This window comes from Opisthocomus hoazin, unplaced genomic scaffold (assembly GCF_030867145.1).
Source record: "Opisthocomus hoazin isolate bOpiHoa1 unplaced genomic scaffold, bOpiHoa1.hap1 HAP1_SCAFFOLD_67, whole genome shotgun sequence".
NCBI lineage: Eukaryota > Metazoa > Chordata > Aves > Opisthocomiformes > Opisthocomidae > Opisthocomus > Opisthocomus hoazin.
In genome coordinates, this window is record NW_027448992.1 from 657,766 (window position 1) to 678,256 (window position 20,491).

Here is a 20,491-nt window from a genome sequence, read left to right on the forward strand (position 1 = left end):
AGTCTCTGTGCCTCTGTGTGAGCAGTGCCATGGGCAGATGAGGCTGAGCAACAGCTTTCCAGGCTAGCTCTTTCTGGCTGCCAGCTATCTGCAGACGTTCGCATTTTCAGAGCAGGGCTGCCGGAGGCGCTCAGCACGCACCACCTAATCTACATTTGAAGTTTGAGGGGGCAAGACAAGCAAGCAGCCCCAGTCTCTGTGCCTCTGCGAGCAGTGCCATGGGCAGATGAGGCTGAGCAACAGCTTTCCAGGCTAGCTCTTTCTGGCTGCCAGCTATCTGCAGACGTTCGCATTTTCAGAGCATGTCTGCAGGAGGCGCCCGGCACGGACCACGTAAGCTACGTTTGAAGTTTGAGGGGGCAAGACAAGCAAGCAGCCCCAGTCTCTGTGCCTCTGAGCGAGCAGTGCCGTGGGCAGATGAGGCTGAGCAACAGCTTTCCAGGCTCGCTCTTTCGAGCTGCGAGCTATCTGCAGACGTTCGCATTTTCAGAGAAGGGCTGCCGGAGGCGCCCAGCACAGAACAAATAAAGTATATTTGAAGTTTGAGGGCGCAAGACAAGCAAGCAGCCCCAGTCTCTGTGCCTCTGTGCGAGCAGTGCCATGGGCAGATGAGGCTGCGCAACAGCTTTCCAGGCTAGCTCTTTCTGGCTGCCAGCTATCTACAGACGTTCGCATTTTCAGAGCTGGGGTGCCCGAGGAGGCCTACACGGACCACCTAAGGTACGTTTGAAGTGTGAGGGGGCAAGAGAAGCAAGCAGCCCCAGTCTCTGTGCCTCTGTGCGAGCAGTGCCATGGGCAGATGAGGCTGAGCAACAGCTTTCCAGGCTAGCTCTTTCGGGCTGCGAGCTATCTGCAGACGTTTTCATTTTGGGAGCAGGGCTGCCGGAGGCGCTCAGCACGGAACACCTAAAGTACGTTTGAAGTTTGAGGGGGCAAGACAAGCAAGCAGCCCCAGTCTCTGTACCTCTGTGTGAGCACTGCCACGGGCAGATGATGCTGAGCAACAGCTTTCCTGGCTCGCTCTTTCTGGCTGCCAGCTATCTGCAGACGTTTGCATTTTCAGAGCTGGGGTGCTGGAGGCTCCATGCACGGACCACCTAAGCTACGTTTGATGTTTGAGGGGGCAAGACAAGCAAGCAGCCCCAGTCTCTGTGCCTCTGTGCGAGCAGTGCCATGGGCAGATGAGGCTGAGCAACAGCTTTCCAGGCTAGCTCTTTCTGGCTGCCAGCTATCTGCAGACGTTCGCATTTTCAGAGCAGGGCTCCCGTATTTGCCCGGAAAGGACCACCTAAGCTACGTTTGAAGTTTGAGGGGGCAAGACAAGCAAGCAGCCCCAGTCTCTGTGCCTCTGTGCGAGCAGTGCCATGGGCAGATGAGGCTGAGGAACAGCTTTCCAGGCTAGCTCTTTCTGGCTGCCAGCTATCTGCAGACGTTCGCATTTTCAGAGAAGGGCTCCCGGAGGCGCCCATAAAGGACCACCGAAGATACGTTTGAAGTTTGAGGGGGCAAGACAAGCAAGCAGCCCCAGTCTCTGTGCCTCTGTGCGAGCAGTGCCATGGGCAGATGAGGCTGAGCAACAGCTTTCCAGGCTAGCTCTTTCTGGCTGCCAGCTAACTGCAGACGTTCGCATTTTCAGAGCGTGGCTCCCGGAGGAGCCCGGAAAGGACCACCTAAGCTACGTTTGAAGTTTGAGGGGGCAAGACAAGCAAGCAGCCCCAGTCTCTGTGCCTCTGTGCGAGCAGTGCCATGGGCAGATGAGGCTGAGCAACAGCTTTCCAGGCTAGCTCTTTCTGGCTGCCAGCTATCTGCAGACGTTCGCATGTTCAGAGCAGGGCTGCCAGAGGCGCTCAGCACGGACCACCTGAAGGACGTTTGAAGTTTGAGGTGGCAACACAAGCAAGCAGCCCCAGTCTCTGTGCCTCTGTGCGAGCAGTGCCATGGGCAGATGAGGCTGAGCAACAGCTTTCCAGGCTAGCTCTTTCTGGCTGCCAGCTATCTGCAGACGTTCGCATTTTGGGAGCAGGGCTGCCGGAGGGGCCATTGAAGGACCGCCTAAGATACGTTTGAATTTTGAGGGGGCAAGACAAGCAAGCAGCCCCAGTCTCTGTGCCTCTGTGCGAGCAGTGCCATGGGCAGATGAGGCTGAGCAACAGCTTTCCAGGCTAGCTCTTTCTGGCTGCCAGCTATCTACAGACGTTCGCATTTTCAGAGCTGGGGTGCCCGAGGAGCCCTGCACGGAACACCTAAAGCTACGTTTGAAGTTTGAGGTGGCAAGACAAGCAAGCAGCCCCAGTCTCTGTGCCTCTGTGCGAGCAGTGCCATGGGCAGATGAGGCTGAGCAACAGCTTTCCGGGCTAGCTCTTTCTGGCTGCCAGCTATCTGCAGACGTTCGCATTTTTAGAGCAGCGCTGCCGGAGGCAACCGGCATGGACCACCTAAGCTACGTTTGTAGTTTGAGGTGGCAAGAGAAGCAAGCAGCCCCAGTCTCTGTGCCTCTGTGCGAGCAGTGCCATGGGCAGATGAGGCTGAGCAACAGCTTTCCAGGCTAGCTCTTTCTGGCTGCCAGCTATCTGCAGACGTTCGCATTCTTGGAGCAGGGCTACCGGAGGCGCCCGTAAAGGACCACCTAAGCTACGTTTGAAGTTTGAGGGGGCAAGACAAGCAAGCAGCCCCAGTCTCTGTGCCTCTGTGCGAGCAGTGCCATGGGCAGATGAGGCTGAGCAACAACTTTCCAGGCTAGCTCTTTCTGGCTGCCAGCTATCTGCACACGTTTGCATTTTCAGAGCAGGGCTCCCGGATTTGCCCGGAAAGGACCACCTAATCTACGTTTGAAGTTTGAGGGGGCAAGACAAGCAAGCAGCCCCAGTCTCTGTGCCTCTGTGCGAGCAGTGCCATGGGCAGATGAGGCTGAGCAACAGCTTTCCAGGCTAGCTCTTTCTGGCTGCCAGCTATCTGCAGACGTTCGCATTTTCAGAGCAGGGCTGACGGAGGCGCCCGGCACGGACCACCTAAGCTACGTTTGAAGTTTGAGGTGGCAAGACAAGCAAGCAGCCCCAATGTCTGTGCCTCTGTGCGAGCAGTGCCATGGGCAGATGAGGCTGAGCAACAGCTTTCCAGGCTAGCTTTTTCTGGCTGCCAGCTATCTGCAGACGTTCGCATTTTGGGAGCAGGGCTCCCGGAGGCACCCGGCACGGACCACCTAAGCTACGTTTGAAGTTTGAGGTGGCAACACAAGCAAGCAGCCCCAGTCTCTGTTGCCTCTGTGCGAGCAGTGCCGTGGGCAGATGAGGCTGAGCAACAGCTTTCCAGGCTAGCTCTTTCTGGCTGCCAGCTATCTGCAGACGTTCGCATTTTCAGAGCAGGGCTGCCGGAGGAGCCCTTCACGGACCACCTAAGCTACGTTTGAAGTTTGAGGTGGCAAGACAAGTAAGCAGCCCCAGTCTCTGTGCCTCTGAGCGAGCAGTGCCGTGGGCAGATGAGGCTGAGCAACAGCTTTCCAGGCTAGCTCTTTCTGGCTGCCAGCTATCTGCAGACGTTCGCATGTTCGGAGCAGGGCTGCCGGATGCGCTCAGCACGCACCACCTAAGATAAGTTTGAAGTTTGAGGGGTCAAGACAAGCAAGCAGCCCCAATGTCTGTGCCTCTGTGCGAGCAGTGCCATGGGCAGATGAGACTGAGCAACAGCTTTCCAGGCTAGCTCTTTCTGGCTGCCAGCTATCTGCAGACGTTCACATTTTCAGAGCAGGGCTGCCGGAGGCGCCCTTAAAGGACCACCTAAGCTACATTTGAAGTTTTAGGGTGCAAGACAAGCAAGCAGCCCCAGTCTCTGTGCCTCTGTGCGAGCAGTGCCATGGGCAGATGAGGCTGAGCAACAGCTTTCCAGGCTAGCTCTTTCTGGCTGCCAGCTATCTGCAGACGTTCGCATTTTCGGAGCAGGGCTGCCGGAGGGGCCATTGAAGGACCACCTAAGCTACGTTTGAAGTTTGAGGGGGCAAGACAAGCAAGCAGCCCCAGTCTCTGTGCCTCTGTGGAGCAGTGCCATGGGCAGATGAGGCTGAGCAACAGCTTTCCAGGCTAGCTCTTTCTGGCTGCCAGCTATCTGCACACGTTCGCATTTTCAGAGCAGGGCTCCCGGATTTGCCCGGAAAGGACCACCTAATTTACGTTTGAAGTTTGAGGGGGCAAGACAAGCAAGCAGCCCCAGTCTCTGTGCCTCTGTGCGAGCGGTGCCATGGGCAGATGAGGCTGAGCAACAGCTTTCCAGGCTAGCTCTTTCTGGCTGCCAGCTATCTGCAGACGTTCGCATTTTCAGAGCAGGGCTGCCGGAGGCGCCCGGCACGGACCACCTAAGCTACGTTTGAAGTTTGAGGGGGCAAGACAAGCAAGCAGCCCCAATGTCTGTGCCTCTGTGCGAGCAGTGCCATGGGCAGATGAGGCTGAGCAACAGCTTTCCAGGCTAGCTCTTTATGGCTGCCAGCTATCTGCAGACGTTAGCATTTTCAGAGCAGGGCTTCCGGAGGCGCTCAGCACGAACCACCTAAAGGACGTTTGAAGTTTGAGGTGGCAAGACAAGTAAGCAGCCCCAGTCTCTGTGCCTCTGTGCGAGCAGTGCCATGGGCAGATGAGGCTGAGCAACAGCTTTCCAGGCTAGCTCTTTCTTGCTGCCAGCTATCTGCAGACGTTCGCATTTTGGGAGCAGGGCTGCCGGAGGCGCCATTGAAGGACCACCTAAGCTACGTTTGAATTTTGAGGGGGCAAGACAAGCAAGCAGCCCCAGTCTCTGTGCCTCTGTGTGAGCAGTGCCATGGGCAGATGAGGCTGAGCAACAGCTTTCCAGGCTAGCTCTTTCTGGCTGCCAGCTATCTGCAGACGTTCGCATTTTCAGAGCAGGGCTGCCGTAGGAGCCTGTAAAGGACCACCTAAGCTACGTTTGAAGTTTGAGGGGGCAAGAGAAGCAAGCAGCCCCAGTCTCTGTGCCTCTGTGCGAGCAGTGCCATGGGCAGATGAGGCTGAGCAACAGCTTTCCAGGCTAGCTCTTTCTGGCTGCCAGCTATCTGCAGACGTTTTCATTTTGGGAGCAGGGCTGCCGGAGGCGCTCAGCACGGAACACCTAAAGTACGTTTGAGCTTTGAGGTGGCAAGACAAGCAAGCAGCCCCAGTCTCTGTGCCTCTGTGCGAGCAGTGCCATGGGCAGATGAGGCTGAGCGACAGCTTTCCAGGCTAGCTCTTTCTGGCTGCCAGCTATCTGCAGACGTTCGCATTTTCAGAGCAGGGCTGCCGGAGGTGCCCGGCACGCATCACCTAAGTTACGTTTGAAGTTTGAGGGGGCAAGACAAGCAAGCAGCCCCAGTCTCTGTGCCTCTGTGTGAGCAGTGCCATGGGCAGATGATGCTGAGCAACAGCTTTCCTGGCTAGCTCTTTCTGGCTGCCAGCTATCTGCAGACGTTCGCATTTTCAGAGCTGTGGTGCCGGAGGCGCCCTGCACGGACCACCTAAGATACGTTTGAAGTTTAAGGTGGCAAAACAAGCAAGCAGCCCCAGTCTCTGTGCCTCTGTGCGAGCAGTGCCATGGGCAGATGAGGCTGAGGAACAGCTTTCCAGGCTAGCTCTTTCTGGCTGCCAGCTATCTGCAGACGTTCGCATTTTGGGAGCAGAGCTGCCTGAGGCGCCCGGCACAGACCACCTAAGCTACGTTTGAAGTTTAAGGTGGCAAGACAAGCAAGCAGCCCCAGTCTCTGTGCCTCTGAGCGAGCAGTGCCGTGGGCAGATGAGGCTGAGCAACAGCTTTCCAGGCTAGCTCTTTCTGGCTGCCAGCTATCTGCAGACGTTCGCATTCTTGCAGAAGGGCTGCCGTAGGCGCCCGGCACGGACCACCTAAGCTACGTTTGAAGTTTGAGGGCGCAAGACAAGCAAGCAGCCCCAGTCTCTGTGCCTCTGTGCGAGCAGTGCCATGGGCAGATGAGGCTGAGGAACAGCTTTCCAGGCTAGCTCTTTCTGGCTGCCAGCTATCAGCAGATGTTCGCATTTTCAGAGCAGGGCTGACAGAGGCGCCCGGCACGGACCACCTAAGCTACGTTTGAAGTTTGAGGTGGCAAGACAATCAAGCAGCCCCAATGTCTGTGCCTCTTTGCGAGCAGTGCCATGGGCAGATGAGGCTGAGCAACAGCTTTCCAGGCTAGCTCTTTCTGGCTGCCAGCTATCAGCAGATGTTCGCATTTTCAGAGCAGGGCTGACGGAGGCGCCCGGCACGGACCACCTAAGCTACGTTTGAAGTTTGAGGTGGCAAGAAAAGCAAGCAGCACCAATGTCTGTGCCTCTGTGCGAGCAGTGCCATGGGCAGATGAGGCTGAGCAACAGCTTTCCAGGCTAGCTCTTTCTGGCTGCCATCTATCTGCAGACGTTCGCATTTTCAAAGCAGGGCTCCCGGATTTGCCCGGCACGCACCACCTAAGCTACGTTTGAAGTTTGAGGGGGCAAGACAAGCAAGCAGCCCCAGTCTCTGTGCCTCTGTGCGAGCAGTGCCATGGGCAGATGAGGCTGAGCAACAGCTTTCCAGGCTAGCTCTTTCTGGCTGCCAGCTATCTGCAGACGTTTTCATTTTGGGAGCTGGGCTGCAGGAGGCGCTCAGCACGGACCACCTAAAGTACATTTGAAGTTTGAGGTGGCAAGACAAGCAAGCAGCCCCAGTCTCTGTGCCTCTGTGCGAGCAGTGCCATGGGCAGATGAGGCTGAGCAACAGCTTTCCAGGCTAGCTCTTTCTGGCTGCCAGCTATCTGCAGACGTTCGCATTTTGAGAGCAGAGCTGCCCGAGGCGCCCATAAAGAACCACCGAAGCTACGTTTGAAGTTTGAGGTGGAAAGACAAGCAAGCAGCCCCAGTCTCTGTGCCTCTGTGCGAGCAGTGCCATGGGCAGGTGACGCTGAGCAACAGCTTTCCAGGCTAGCTCTTTCTGGCTGCCAGCTATCTGCAGACGTTCGCATTTTGTCAACAGGGCTACCGGAGGCGCCCAGCACGCACCACCTAAGCTACGTTTGAAGTTTGAGGGGGCAAGACAAGCAAGCAGCCCCAGTCTCTGTGCCTCTGTGTGAGCAGTGCCATGGGCAAATAAGGCTGAGCGACAGCTTTCCGGGCTAGCTCTTACTGGCTGCCAGCTATCTGCAGACGTTCGCATTTTGGGAGCAGGGCTGCCGGAGGCACCCGGCATGGACCACCTAAGCTACGTTTGAAGTTTGAGGTGGCAAGACAAGCAAGCAGCCCCAGTCTCTGTGCCTCTGTGCGAGCAGTGCCATGGGCAGATGAGGCTGAGCAACAGCTTTCCAGGCTAGCTCTTTCTGGCTGCCAGCTATCTGCAGACGTTCGCATTCTTGGAGCAGGGCTGCCGGAGGCGCCAATAAAGGACCACCTAAGCTACGTTTGAAGTTTGAGGGGGCAAGACAAGCAAGCAGCCCCACTCTCTGTGCCTCTGTGCGAGCAGCGCCATGGGCAGATGAGGCTGAGCAACAGCTTTCCAGGCTAGCTCTTTCTGGCTGCCAGCTATCTGCAGACGTTCGCATTTTCAGAGCAGGGCTGCCGGATTTGCCCAGCACGCACCACCTAAGCTACGTTTGAAGTTTGAGGGGGCAAGACAAGCAAGCAGCCCCAGTGTCTGTGCCTCTGTGCGAGCAGTGCCGTGGGCAGATGAGGCTGAGCAACAGCTTTCCAGGCTAGCTCTTTATGGCTGCCAGCTATCTGCAGACGTTCGCATTTTCAGAGCAGGGCTTCCGGAGGCGCTCAGCACGAACCACCTAAAGGACGTTTGAAGTTTGAGGTGGCAAGACAAGTAAGCAGCCCCAGTCTCTGTGCCTCTGTGCGAGCAGTGCCATGGGCAGATGAGGCTGAGCAACAGCTTTCCAGGCTAGCTCTTTCTGGCTGCCAGCTATCTGCAGACGTTCGCATTTTGGGAGCAGGGCTGCCGGAGGCGCCATTGAAGGACCACCTAAGCTACGTTTGAATTTTGAGGGGGCAAGACAAGCAAGCAGCCCCAGTCTCTATGCCTCTGTGCGAGCAGTGCCATGGGCAGATGAGGCTGAGCAACAGCTTTCCAGGCTAGCTCTTTCTGGCTGCCAGCTATCTGCAGACGTTCGCATTTTCAGAGCAGGGCTGCCGTAGGAGCCCTTAAAGGACCACCTAAGCTACGTTTGAAGTTTGAGGGGGCAAGAGAAGCAAGCAGCCCCAGTCTCTGTGCCTCTGTGCGAGCAGTGCCATGGGCAGATGAGGCTGAGCAACAGCTTTCCAGGCTAGCTCTTTCGGGCTGCGAGCTATCTGCAGACGTTTTCATTTTGGGAGCAGGGCTGCCGGAGGCGCTCAGCACGGAACACCTAAAGTACGTTTGAGCTTTGAGGTGGCAAGACAAGCAAGCAGCCCCAGTCTCTGTGCCTCTGTGCGAGCAGTGCCATGGGCAGATGAGGCTGAGCGACAGCTTTCCAGGCTAGCTCTTTCTGGCTGCCAGCTATCTGCAGACGTTCGCATTTTCAGAGCAGGGCTGCCGGAGGTGCCCGGCACGCATCACCTAATCTACGTTTGAAGTTTGAGGGGGCAAGACAAGCAAGCAGCCCCAGTCTCTGTGCCTCTGTGTGAGCAGTGCCATGGGCAGATGATGCTGAGCAACAGCTTTCCTGGCTAGCTCTTTCTGGCTGCCAGCTATCTGCAGACGTTCGCATTTTCAGAGCTGTGGTGCCGGAGGTGCCCTGCACGGACCACCTAAGATACGTTTGAAGTTTAAGGTGGCAAGACAAGCAAGCAGCCCCAGTCTCTGTGCCTCTGTGCGAGCAGTGCCATGGGCAGATGAGGCTGAGCAACAGCTTTCCAGGCTAGCTCTTTCTGGCTGCCAGCTATCTGCAGACGTTCGCATTTTGGGAGCAGAGCTGCCTGAGGCGCCCGGCACAGACCACCTAAGCTACGTTTGAAGTTTGAGGTGGCAAGACAAGCAAGCAGCCCCAGTCTCTGTGCCTCTGAGCGAGAAGTGCCGTGGGCAGATGAGGCTGAGCAACAGCTTTCCAGGCTAGCTCTTTCTGGCTGCCAGCTATCTGCAGACGTTCGCATTCTTGGAGAAGGGCTGCCGTAGGCGCCCGGCACGGACCACCTAAGCTACGTTTGAAGTTTGAGGGTGCAAGACAAGCAAGCAGCCCCAGTCTCTGTGCCTCTGTGCGAGCAGTGCCATGGGCAGATGAGGCTGAGCAACAGCTTTCCAGGCTAGCTCTTTCTGGCTGCCAGCTATCAGCAGATGTTCGCATTTTCAGAGCAGGGCTGACGGAGGCGCCCGGCACGGACCACCTAAGCTACGTTTGAAGTTTGAGGTGGCAAGACAAGCAAGCAGCCCCAATGTCTGTGCCTCTGTGCGAGCAGTGCCATGGGCAGATGAGGCTGAGCAACAGCTTTCCAGGCTAGCTCTTTCTGGCTGCCAGCTATCAGCAGATGTTCGCATTTTCAGAGCAGGGCTGACGGAGGCGCCCGGCACGGACCACCTAAGCTACGTTTGAAGTTTGAGGTGGCAAGACAAGCAAGCAGCACCAATGTCTGTGCCTCTGTGCGAGCAGTGCCATGGGCAGATGAGGCTGAGCAACAGCTTTCCAGGCTAGCTCTTTCTGGCTGCCAGCTATCTGCAGACGTTCGCATTTTCAAAGCAGGGCTCCCGGATTTGCTCGGCACGCACCACCTAAGCTACGTTTGAAGTTTGAGGGGGCAAGACAAGCAAGCAGCCCCAGTCTCTGTGCCTCTGTGCGAGCAGTGCCATGGGCAGGTGAGGCTGAGCAACAGCTTTCCAGGCTAGCTCTTTCTGGCTGCGAGCTATCTGCAGACGTTTTCATTTTGGGAGCTGGGCTGCAGGAGGCGCTCAGCACGGACCACCTAAAGTACATTTGAAGTTTGAGGTGGCAAGACAAGCAAGCAGCCCCAGTCTCTGTGCCTCTGTGCGAGCAGTGCCATGGGCAGATGAGGCTGAGCAACAGCTTTCCAGGCTAGCTCTTTCTGGCTGCCAGCTATCTGCAGACGTTCGCATTTTGAGAGCAGAGCTGCCTGAGGCGCCCATAAAGAACCACCGAAGCTACGTTTGAAGTTTGAGGTGGCAAGACAAGCAAGCAGCCCCAGTCTCTGTGCCTCTGTGCGAGCAGTGCCATGGGCAGGTGACGCTGAGCAACAGCTTTCCAGGCTAGCTCTTTCTGGCTGCCAGCTATCTGCAGACGTTCGCATTTTGTCAACAGGGCTACCGGAGGCGCCCAGCACGCACCACCTAAGCTACGTTTGAAGTTTGAGGGGGCAAGAGAAGCAAGCAGCCCCAGTCTCTGTGCCTCTGTGTGAGCAGTGCCATGGGCAAATAAGGCTGAGCGACAGCTTTCCGGGCTAGCTCTTACTGGCTGCCAGCTATCTGCAGACGTTCGCATTTTGGGAGCAGGGCTGCCGTAGGCACCCGGCATGGACCACCTAAGCTACGTTTGAAGTTTGAGGTGGCAAGACAAGCAAGCAGCCCCACTCTCTGTGCCTCTGTGCGAGCAGTGCCATGGGCAGATGAGGCTGAGCAACAGCTTTCCAGGCTAGCTCTTTCGGGCTGCGAGCTATCTGCAGACGTTTTCATTTTGGGAGCAGGGCTGCCGGAGGCGCTCAGCACGGAACACCTAAAGTACGTTTGAGCTTTGAGGTGGCAAGACAAGCAAGCAGCCCCAGTCTCTGTGCCTCTGTGCGAGCAGTGCCATGGGCAGATGAGGCTGAGCGACAGCTTTCCAGGCTAGCTCTTTCTGGCTGCCAGCTATCTGCAGACGTTCGCATTTTCAGAGCAGGGCTGCCGGAGGTGCCCGGCACGCATCACCTAAGCTACGTTTGAAGTTTGAGGGGGCAAGACAAGCAAGCAGCCCCAGTCTCTGTGCCTCTGTGTGAGCAGTGCCATGGGCAGATGATGCTGAGCAACAGCTTTCCTGGCTAGCTCTTTCTGGCTGCCAGCTATCTGCAGACGTTCGCATTTTGTCAACAGGGCTACCGGAGGCGCCCAGCACGCACCACCTAAGCTACGTTTGAAATTTGAGGGGGCAAGAGAAGCAAGCAGCCCCAGTCTCTGTGCCTCTGTGTGAGCAGTGCCATGGGCAAATAAGGCTGAGCGACAGCTTTCCGGGCTAGCTCTTACTGGCTGCCAGCTATCTGCAGACGTTCGCATTTTGGGAGCAGGGCTGCCGTAGGCACCCGGCATGGACCACCTAAGCTACGTTTGAAGTTTGAGGTGGCAAGACAAGCAAGCAGCCCCACTCTCTGTGCCTCTGTGCGAGCAGTGCCATGGGCAGATGAGGCTGAGCAACAGCTTTCCAGGCTAGCTCTTTCGGGCTGCGAGCTATCTGCAGACGTTTTCATTTTGGGAGCAGGGCTGCCGGAGGCGCTCAGCACGGAACACCTAAAGTACGTTTGAGCTTTGAGGTGGCAAGACAAGCAAGCAGCCCCAGTCTCTGTGCCTCTGTGCGAGCAGTGCCATGGGCAGATGAGGCTGAGCGACAGCTTTCCAGGCTAGCTCTTTCTGGCTGCCAGCTATCTGCAGACGTTCGCATTTTCAGAGCAGGGCTGCCGGAGGTGCCCGGCACGCATCACCTAAGCTACGTTTGAAGTTTGAGGGGGCAAGACAAGCAAGCAGCCCCAGTCTCTGTGCCTCTGTGTGAGCAGTGCCATGGGCAGATGATGCTGAGCAACAGCTTTCCTGGCTAGCTCTTTCTGGCTGCCAGCTATCTGCAGACGTTCGCATTTTCAGAGCTGTGGTGCCGGTGGCGCCCTGCACGGACCACCTAAGATACGTTTGAAGTTTAAGGTGGCAAGACAAGCAAGCAGCCCCAGTCTCTGTGCCTCTGTGCGAGCAGTGCCATGGGCAGATGAGGCTGAGCAACAGCTTTCCAGGCTAGCTCTTTCTGGCTGCCAGCTATCTGCAGACGTTCGCATTTTGGGAGCAGAGCTGCCTGAGGCGACCGGCACAGACCACCTAAGCTACGTTTGAAGTTTGAGGTGGCAAGACAAGCAAGCAGCCCCAGTCTCTGTGCCTCTGAGCGAGAAGTGCCGTGGGCAGATGAGGCTGAGCAACAGCTTTCCAGGCTAGCTCTTTCTGGCTGCCAGCTATCTGCAGACGTTCGCATTCTTGGAGAAGGGCTGCCGTAGGCGCCCGGCACGGACCACCTAAGCTACGTTTGAAGTTTGAGGGGGCAAGACAAGCAAGCAGCCCCAGTCTCTGTGCCTCTGTGCGAGCAGTGCCATGGGCAGATGAGGCTGAGCAACAGCTTTCCAGGCTAGCTCTTTCTGGCTGCCAGCTATCAGCAGATGTTCGCATTTTCAGAGCAGGGCTGACGGAGGCGCCCTGCACGGACCACCTAAGCTACGTTTGAAGTTTGAGGTGGCAAGACAAGCAAGCAGCCCCAATGTCTGTGCCTCTGTGCGAGCAGTGCCATGGGCAGATGAGGCTGAGCAACAGCTTTCCAGGCTAGCTCTTTCTGGCTGCCAGCTATCAGCAGATGTTCGCATTTTCAGAGCAGGGCTGACGGAGGCGCCCGGCACGGACCACCTAAGCTACGTTTGAAGTTTGAGGTGGCAAGAAAAGCAAGCAGCACCAATGTCTGTGCCTCTGTGCGAGCAGTGCCATGGGCAGATGAGGCTGAGCAACAGCTTTCCAGGCTCGCTCTTTCTGCCTGCCAGCTATCTGCAGACGTTCGCATTTTCAAAGCAGGGCTCCCGGATTTGCTCGGCACGCACCACCTAAGCTACGTTTGAAGTTTGAGGGGGCAAGACAAGCAAGCAGCCCCAGTCTCTGTGCCTCTGTGCGAGCAGTGCCATGGGCAGGTGAGGCTGAGCAACAGCTTTCCAGGCTAGCTCTTTCTGGCTGCGAGCTATCTGCAGACGTTTTCATTTTGGGAGCTGGGCTGCAGGAGGCGCTCAGCACGGACCACCTAAAGTACATTTGAAGTTTGAGGTGGCAAGACAAGCAAGCAGCCCCAGTCTCTGTGCCTCTGTGCGAGCAGTGCCATGGGCAGATGAGGCTGAGCAACAGCTTTCCAGGCTAGCTCTTTCTGGCTGCCAGCTATCTGCAGACGTTCGCATTTTGAGAGCAGAGCTGCCTGAGGCGCCCATAAAGAACCACCGAAGCTACGTTTGAAGTTTGAGGTGGCAAGACAAGCAAGCAGCCCCAGTCTCTGTGCCTCTGTGCGAGCAGTGCCATGGGCAGGTGACGCTGAGCAACAGCTTTCCAGGCTAGCTCTTTCTGGCTGCCAGCTATCTGCAGACGTTCGCATTTTGTCAACAGGGCTACCGGAGGCGCCCAGCACGCACCACCTAAGCTACGTTTGAAGTTTGAGGGGGCAAGAGAAGCAAGCAGCCCCAGTCTCTGTGCCTCTGTGTGAGCAGTGCCATGGGCAAATAAGGCTGAGCGACAGCTTTCCGGGCTAGCTCTTACTGGCTGCCAGCTATCTGCAGACGTTCGCATTTTGGGAGCAGGGCTGCCGTAGGCACCCGGCATGGACCACCTAAGCTACGTTTGAAGTTTGAGGTGGCAAGACAAGCAAGCAGCCCCAGTCTCTGTGCCTCTGTGCGAGCAGTGCCATGGGCAGATGAGGCTGAGCAACAGCTTTCCAGGCTAGCTCTTTCTGGCTGCCAGCTATCTGCAGACGTTCGCATTCTTGGAGCAGGGCTGCCGGAGGCGCCTGTAAAGGACCACCTAAGCTACGTTTGAAGTTTGAGGGGGCAAGACAAGCAAGCAGCCCCACTCTCTGTGCCTCTGTGCGAGCAGCGCCATGGGCAGATGAGGCTGAGCAACAGCTTTCCAGGCTAGCTCTTTCTGGCTGCCAGCTATCTGCAGACGTTCGCATTTTCAGAGCAGGGCTGCCGGATTTGCCCAGCACGCACCACCTAAGCTACGTTTCAAGTTTGAGGGGGCAAGACAAGCAAGCAGCCCCAGTCTCTGTGCCTCTGTACGAGTAGTGCCATGGGCAGATGAGGCTGAGCAACAGCTTTCCAGGCTAGCTCTTTCTGGCTGCCAGCTATCTGCAGACGTTCGCATTTTCAATGCAGGGCTTCCAGAGGCGCCCGGCACAGACCACCTAAGCTACGTTTGAAGTTTGAGGGGGCAAGACAAGCAAGCAGCCCCAGTCTCTGTGCTTCTGTGCGAGCAGTGCCATGGGCAGATGAGGCTGAGCAACACCTTTCCAGGCTAGCTCTTTCTGGCTGCCAGCTATCTGCAGACGTTCGCATTTTCAGAGCAGGGCTCCCGGATTTGCCCAGAAAGGACCACCTAAGCTACGTTTGAAGTTTGAGGGGGCAAGACAAGCAAGCAGCCCCAGTCTCTGTGCCTCTGTGCGAGCACTGCCATGGGCAGATGAGGCTGAGCAACAGCTTTCCAGGCTAGCTCTTTCTGGCTGCCAGCTATCTGCAGACGTTCGCATTTTCAGAGCAGGGCTCCCGGAGGCGCCCATAAAGGACCACCGAAGCTACGTTTGAAGTTTGAGGTGGCAAGACAAGCAAGCAGCCCCAGTCTCTGTGCCTCTGTGCGAGCAGTGCCATGGGCAGGTGAGGCTGAGCAACAGCTTTCCAGGCTAGCTCTTTCTGCCTGCGATCTATCTGGAGACGTTTGCTGGGTCTCCTGGTTTGCTGATGACACCAAGTTGGGTTTGAGTGTCGATCTGCTGGAAGGAAGGAAGGCTCTGCAGAGCGATCTGGACAGACCCGATCAATGGGATGAGGCGAATTGTGTGAGGTTCAACAACAGGGCCAAGTGCCTGGTCCTGCCCTTGGGTCACAACAACCCCGTGCAATGCAACAGGGTTGGGGAAGAGTGGCTGGAGAGCTGGCCGGTGGAAAAGGACCTGGGGGTGTTGGTTGACAGCCAGCTAACATGAGTCAGCAGTGTGCCCAGGTGGCCAAGAAGGCCAACGGCATCCTGGCTTGGATCAGGAATGGTGTGGCCAGCAGGAGCATGGCAGTGATCGTGCCCCTGTGTTCGACACTGGTGAGGCCGCACCTCGAGTGCTGTGTTTGGTTTTGGGCCCCTCACTACAAGAAGGACACTGAGTTGCTGGAGCGTGTCCAGGGAAGAGCAGCGAGGCTGGTGAGGGCTCTAAAGAGCAGGTCTTGTGAGGAGCGGCTGAGGGAGCTGGGGTTGTTCAGTCTGGAGAAGAGGAGGCTGAGGGGAGACCTTACTGCTCTCTACAGCTCCCTAAAAGGAGGTTGTAGTGAGGTGGGTGTTGGTCTCTTCTCTCAAGCAATTAGCGACAGGACGAGAGGAAATGACCTCAAGTTGCATCAGGGCAGGTTTAGATTGGAGATTAGGTAAAATTTCTTAACTGAAAGTTGTGAAGCGTTGGAGCAGGGTGCCCAGGGAAGCGGTGGAGTCACCATCTCTGCAGGTGTTCAAAAAATATGTAGATATGGCACTTCAGGGCGTGGTTGAGCAGGCATAATGTTGTGTTGATAGTTGGCCTTGATGAGCTTCGAGGTCTGTTCCAACCTTGACGATTCTATGATTCCCTCTTGATCTGTCTGCTCTGCTGCCCGCTCATCGTACTCTCTCTCTCTTTCCCTCCGTACTGTTCCTGGGCACAGCACGTCGGAGAGTGGGGCTGTGTGTCTAGGGAGCCTCGTCTCGTAAGAGCGGCGAGACGTGCACGCTTTCTCTTGGGTGGAGGACAGCCAAGTCATGGGACTTACGGAAGAGGAAGGAAGGAGAGAGCATTATCTGAAGCGGCAGTGTCTCTTGGCAGCGCTGAGAGCGAGAGCTGCGGTAAGTCCCGAGCCCTCGGGGCCCCGTCACCCCTCTTCTGCATCCCGAGCCCCCTCATGGCCCCCTCTCTTTCCTACAGTGCTGTGATTTTTGTTTTTTTTTTTTTCTTCCCTGTACCTCCCCTCTTCTGTTTATGTTTGCATCCTCCTCCCTCTCCCTCTTTTTCTCTCTCCACAATATCTCTGCCCTGTTCCCTGCTGGTGTTCTCCTCTGCGCCTGTACGTGCTACTCCATGTCCGTGCCTTCTTATTCCTCTTCCTCCTCCTTCCTTCTCTTTCTCTCTGTATCCTTTTGTTTAGCTCACTGTCGCTGTGTTTTTTTCATCAGGTATCTCACTGTCCCTGTCCTCCTTCCTGTTCATCTCTTACTCTCTCTGACCCTTTGTGCTGCTCCCTGGCCCCCTTTTTCTCCATACTCCATCTCTTGGCAGGGCTCCTAATACAATTCTCTTTTTTTCTGACACACTACGTGCTTCTCACAGTCTGTGTCTTTCTCCCTCTCTCGTTATCGTTATTCTGCTCTGTTGCTCTGTCTTGCTTCCTGTGCCATCGTTTCTCACTCTATCCCTTTGTCTAACTCCCTGCCCGTATTCCTATTCCTCTTTGTCCTGTTGACCATCCAAAGATTTTCCTCCATCTCCACTCTGCCGCTGTCCTGATCTATCTTTCTGTGCCCTGCTCTTTCTGTGTCTTTTCCTGTGTCCCCGCTGCTTTTTTTCTCTCTCTGTCCAGCTCCCTGTCCCTTTCCTTTTTCCTCTTGCTGTCCTTGTGCCCTGCTTACTCTCGCTGCTTTTTCTGCCTTTCTCTCTCTGCACCATTCGCTCTCCCATCCTTTCCTTCTCTATCCCCCTGTGCAGCTCGCTGTCCCTTCTCTCCTTTCTCTCTTCCTCGGTATTTTTTTCTTTCTCCATACCTCTCTCCCGCTGCCCGTCACAGTTTCCACCCCCCCCCAGTGCTGTCCTGCTCTCTGTCCCTTTTCTCTCTCTGTCATTCTGTCCTGCTCCCTGTGACTGTTTTTTAATTCCTCCCTCTCTGTCCCTCAGCCCAGTGCTTTTTTTTCCCTTCTTCTTCCCTGCTGCCCAGCCGAGGCTTTTCCCCCTCCGTCTCTGTCCTGCTCCCCCGTCTCTTACTTGTGCCTGTCTTTCACTTTGTCCTGCCTCCCTGTCCCCTTTTCCTCTCTCAGTATCACCTTGTCCCGCTCCCTGTCCCTGTCTTTCTCTGACAATCTGTCCTGCTCCTTGTCCTTCTCTCCCTTCGCTGTTATTCCCCGTTCTTCTTCTGGCCTTTCCTTCCTTCTCTTTCTGTCCTGCTGCCCCAGTGCCTCTTTTTCCACCGCTGTCCTGCTCCCTGGCCCTTATTTCCTCTCGCCGTCCCTCTGTCCTGCTTCCTGTCCCCAGTTTTTCTGTCTCTCGATGCTGCTGCCTGTCCGGTCGTTTCTTGCTGTACCTCCCTGTGCAGCCGGCTCTCCCTTTTTGCCTTTCTCTCCTTCTCTTCCTGCTTCCCAGCCCTTTCTTCTCTTCCTCTCTCTCTGTCCTCCAGCCCTTAGCTGGTTTATGTTGGGGTTCCAACCCTGGCCACCCCCTTCTTCGTCTGACCCTTTCTTTGTTTCTTAGTACGTTTCTTCCTGTTCCCTGTCCTTTTTCTCTCTCTGTCAGTGTGTCCTGCACTGCATGGGACGGGGGTGGGAGGCTGAAAAAGGGTGGGAAGCTGGGGGGATGGGGGGCAAATGGACGCTAGAAAGGGGTAGGAGGTTGCAGAGGGGTCGGAAGATGGGTTAAGTAGAGCCAGAAAAAAAGGAGGTGGGAGGCTGCAGAGGGGTGGGAGGCCGGGGACGAGGGTAGAGGCCAGAAAGAGAAGGAGGCCGGAAAGGGGTGGGAGGCAGCAGAGGGGTGGGAGGCCGGGGGCGAGGGTAGAGGCCAGAAAGCAGAGGAGGCCGGAAATGGGTGGGAGGCTGCAGAGGGGTGGGAGGACGGCGGCGAGGGTAGAGGGCAGAAAGAAAAGGAGGCCGGGAAGGGGTGGGAGGCTGCAGAGGGGTGGGAGGCCGGGGACGAGAGTCAGAAGCCAGAGGAAAGGGCCTTTCTGGCCTCTTTTCTTTATCTCTCTTTCCTGCCTTGTGTATTCCTCTAATTCAAGTTCTCTCTCGATCCGTGTGTTCTGCTTCCCACTCATCCTATTCTCTCTTTCTGTCCTGTTCCTGCATGTAGTGCATGAGTGAGGCTTCTTGTCCAGGAAGCCGCATCTCGTATGAGCTCTAAGACAGCCACATGCATTTCCTCTAAGGTGGAGGAGAGCCAAACGATTGGAGTTATGGAAAAGGAAGGGAAGAGAGAAGGAGAGAGAAGCATCTGAAGTGTCAAAGTCTCCCTACAGCACCGAGAGCGAGAGCTGTGGTGAGTCCTGGGCCCTTGGGGCCCTGTCACCCCTCTTCTGCATCCCAGTCCCTCCCCTGGCTCGCTGGCTCTCCCACACTGCTATGATTACTTTTTTTTCTGCTCTCGTGTACCTTCTTCCTCCATCTCTCTCTGACTTGTCCCCATCTTTTAGGTCCTCTCTCTTTTTGCCCTGCAGCCTGTGGCAATTTTTTTCCTTCTTCCCCTCTTTCTGTTCAGCTCCCGGTTACTAGTATTGCTTTCCTCCTCCTCTGTCCCGTAGCCTGTCAGTATTTTTGCTTTGGTGCTCTCTGTCTGGCTCCTTGTCCCTTGATTCGAGGCCTTCCTTCTCGGCTCCGTAGCACATCACAGATCTACTGCTTTCTCCATGTCTATTCTATTTCCTCATCTCTCTTCGTCCGGGTCCCTGCCCCTTTTCTTTTTTCCTGTCATGCTGCAGGTTTTTTGTTTTGCATCTCCTTCCTGCTCTCCGTTCTTCATTTTTGGGCCCTGTCCTGCTCCCTCTTCTTCTTTCTGCTGCCGCTCTTCCTCTCTCCATGCTGCTTTTTTCTCCATCTCTGTGGGACTGCCTGTCCCCGTCCTTCTCGCTGTCCCTTTCCCTGCTTCGTGCTTTCTCGTTACACCACCACTGTCCAGCCATCTGTCATTTTTCTCCTGTCTTGCAGAATCCTGCACCTTGCTCCTCATTTCTGGCAGCCCCTGCCCAGCAGCGCATCGTTCCAGGAGCCGACTGACCGACTGTTCTCCGCTGGACCGACGGGCGCAGCTCCGGACGGACTGCCGAGGTGTCGGAGGGGCAGGGGGAGCGTAGGGGGCACCGAGGCTCAGAGCAGACCCGTTCCCCAGATTCATTTGGTGCGTGACTGAATAAACACCCTTCGTCTCTTTTGCCTTCCCGCCTGTGTCTGTGCTTCCTTTGCATTGGACAAGGGGCTGTGACGGACCCCAGGGGAGGAAGAGACTCACTTCGTGGCTCGGGAGATGGCCCCCTGCTCCTGCCGGGCTCCAGCTGTGGGCTGGGGCTGGAGAAGCCACAGGTGCGGGCAGTGGGGCTGATGGCAACGGCCCCTCCCTTTAATGCGGTGGCTGCGGGTGGGTGCCGGTGCTGCCGTGCTCCGGGTGGCTGCGGAGGGGCCGAAAGCCCCCAGGAGGGCAGCAGTGCCTGCCGGGGGGCCGCCGGACACCGCGTCGGAGCCGCCGGCGGGGGCAGCGCGGAGCCGCGTGGCTGCGCTGGGTGCTCGGGGGTTACCGGGTGCGGTGGCGAGCGGGGTGCGGTGTCCCCGCCAGCTCGGGCAGAGGGGAAGGGGGCTTTCGCTGCGTGCTGGGAGCTGTAGTCCTGGGGCGCTTTAGTTCCCTATTGCATATTGCTTTTAAAATGTTCTTTCTACGCCTACCTTTTTTCCATTTGCTGTCTTTTAAAAATTATTCCTCGCATTTCAGGAGCGCCCTCGCTGTTTAAATGTTCTGTCCGTGTCTTCATTTATTTAGTTTGCTCTCCCTGTTTTTTAATTCTTACCCCCCTTAATCCCTTGGGTTTTCAAATTCGGTTTCTAGGTCTGCTTTTATCAAGCTCCCTATCCCTATATTTTATTTCTTTTCTGTGTGCCGTGCACCCTGTTGTTTTTATAATATACTTGCTATGTGTCTATTTAGTTTGCCATCCTTATTTTGTACTTTTTTCTCTCTTAGTCACACGGACTTTAAATATTTTTAAATCTGCTTTGATTTAGTTTTCTGTTTCTCTTTTTTGATCTTTTCCTCTCTTAATCCCTATCACTTTGAAAATTTACTCTCTCTGTTTCTGTTTATTTTGTTTACTGCCCTTATTTTAAAACGTTTTTCCTTTATTTTCCTAATTCCTGTCACTTTTATTATTTTCTGTGTTGAAGGAAGGGGTTAAAGGGATTTTAGTAGAAGCAGCCTTGCCTAATAGGTAAGGAATTTAGTAGAAGCAGCACTGCCTGATAGTTGCTGTGCAGAGAAATGAGGGTGCTTATCTATTGTGTAAATTAACTGAGGCAGAGTCTTGCATTTCCTTACAAAGGGGATAATTCCTGATAAGGGCTGGGGAGTTGCCTAAGAACTCCCTAAGACTGACCTTGCAGTTTGGATGAAAGCCAGAAGAGAACTGAGTTTGCCCAGTCCTGGGGGCTCTGTAGGGGTCCTGGAGTGCTCAGTGGGGTCCTGGGGGCTCTGTTGGGGTTCTGGGGTGCTCGCTGGTGTCTAGAAGGCTCTGTTGGGGTCCTGGGGGGCTCTGTTGGGGTCCTTGGGGGCTCTGTTTGGGTCCTGGGGTCTTCGCTGGGGTCCTGGGGGCTCTGTTGGGATCCTGGAGGTTCTGCT

General features: G+C 55.9%; 1 long non-coding RNA gene across 1 annotated transcript; it reads left to right on the forward strand.

The window, feature by feature from the left end:
- Nucleotides 1-17,799: 17,799 nt before the first annotated feature.
- On the forward strand, nucleotides 17,800-19,047 carry LOC142360126 (uncharacterized). The gene is made up of 2 exons (XR_012762848.1): nucleotides 17,800-18,151; nucleotides 18,817-19,047. It is a non-coding gene; the product is annotated as an uncharacterized LOC142360126 (long non-coding RNA).
- Nucleotides 19,048-20,491: the final 1,444 nt, after the last annotated feature.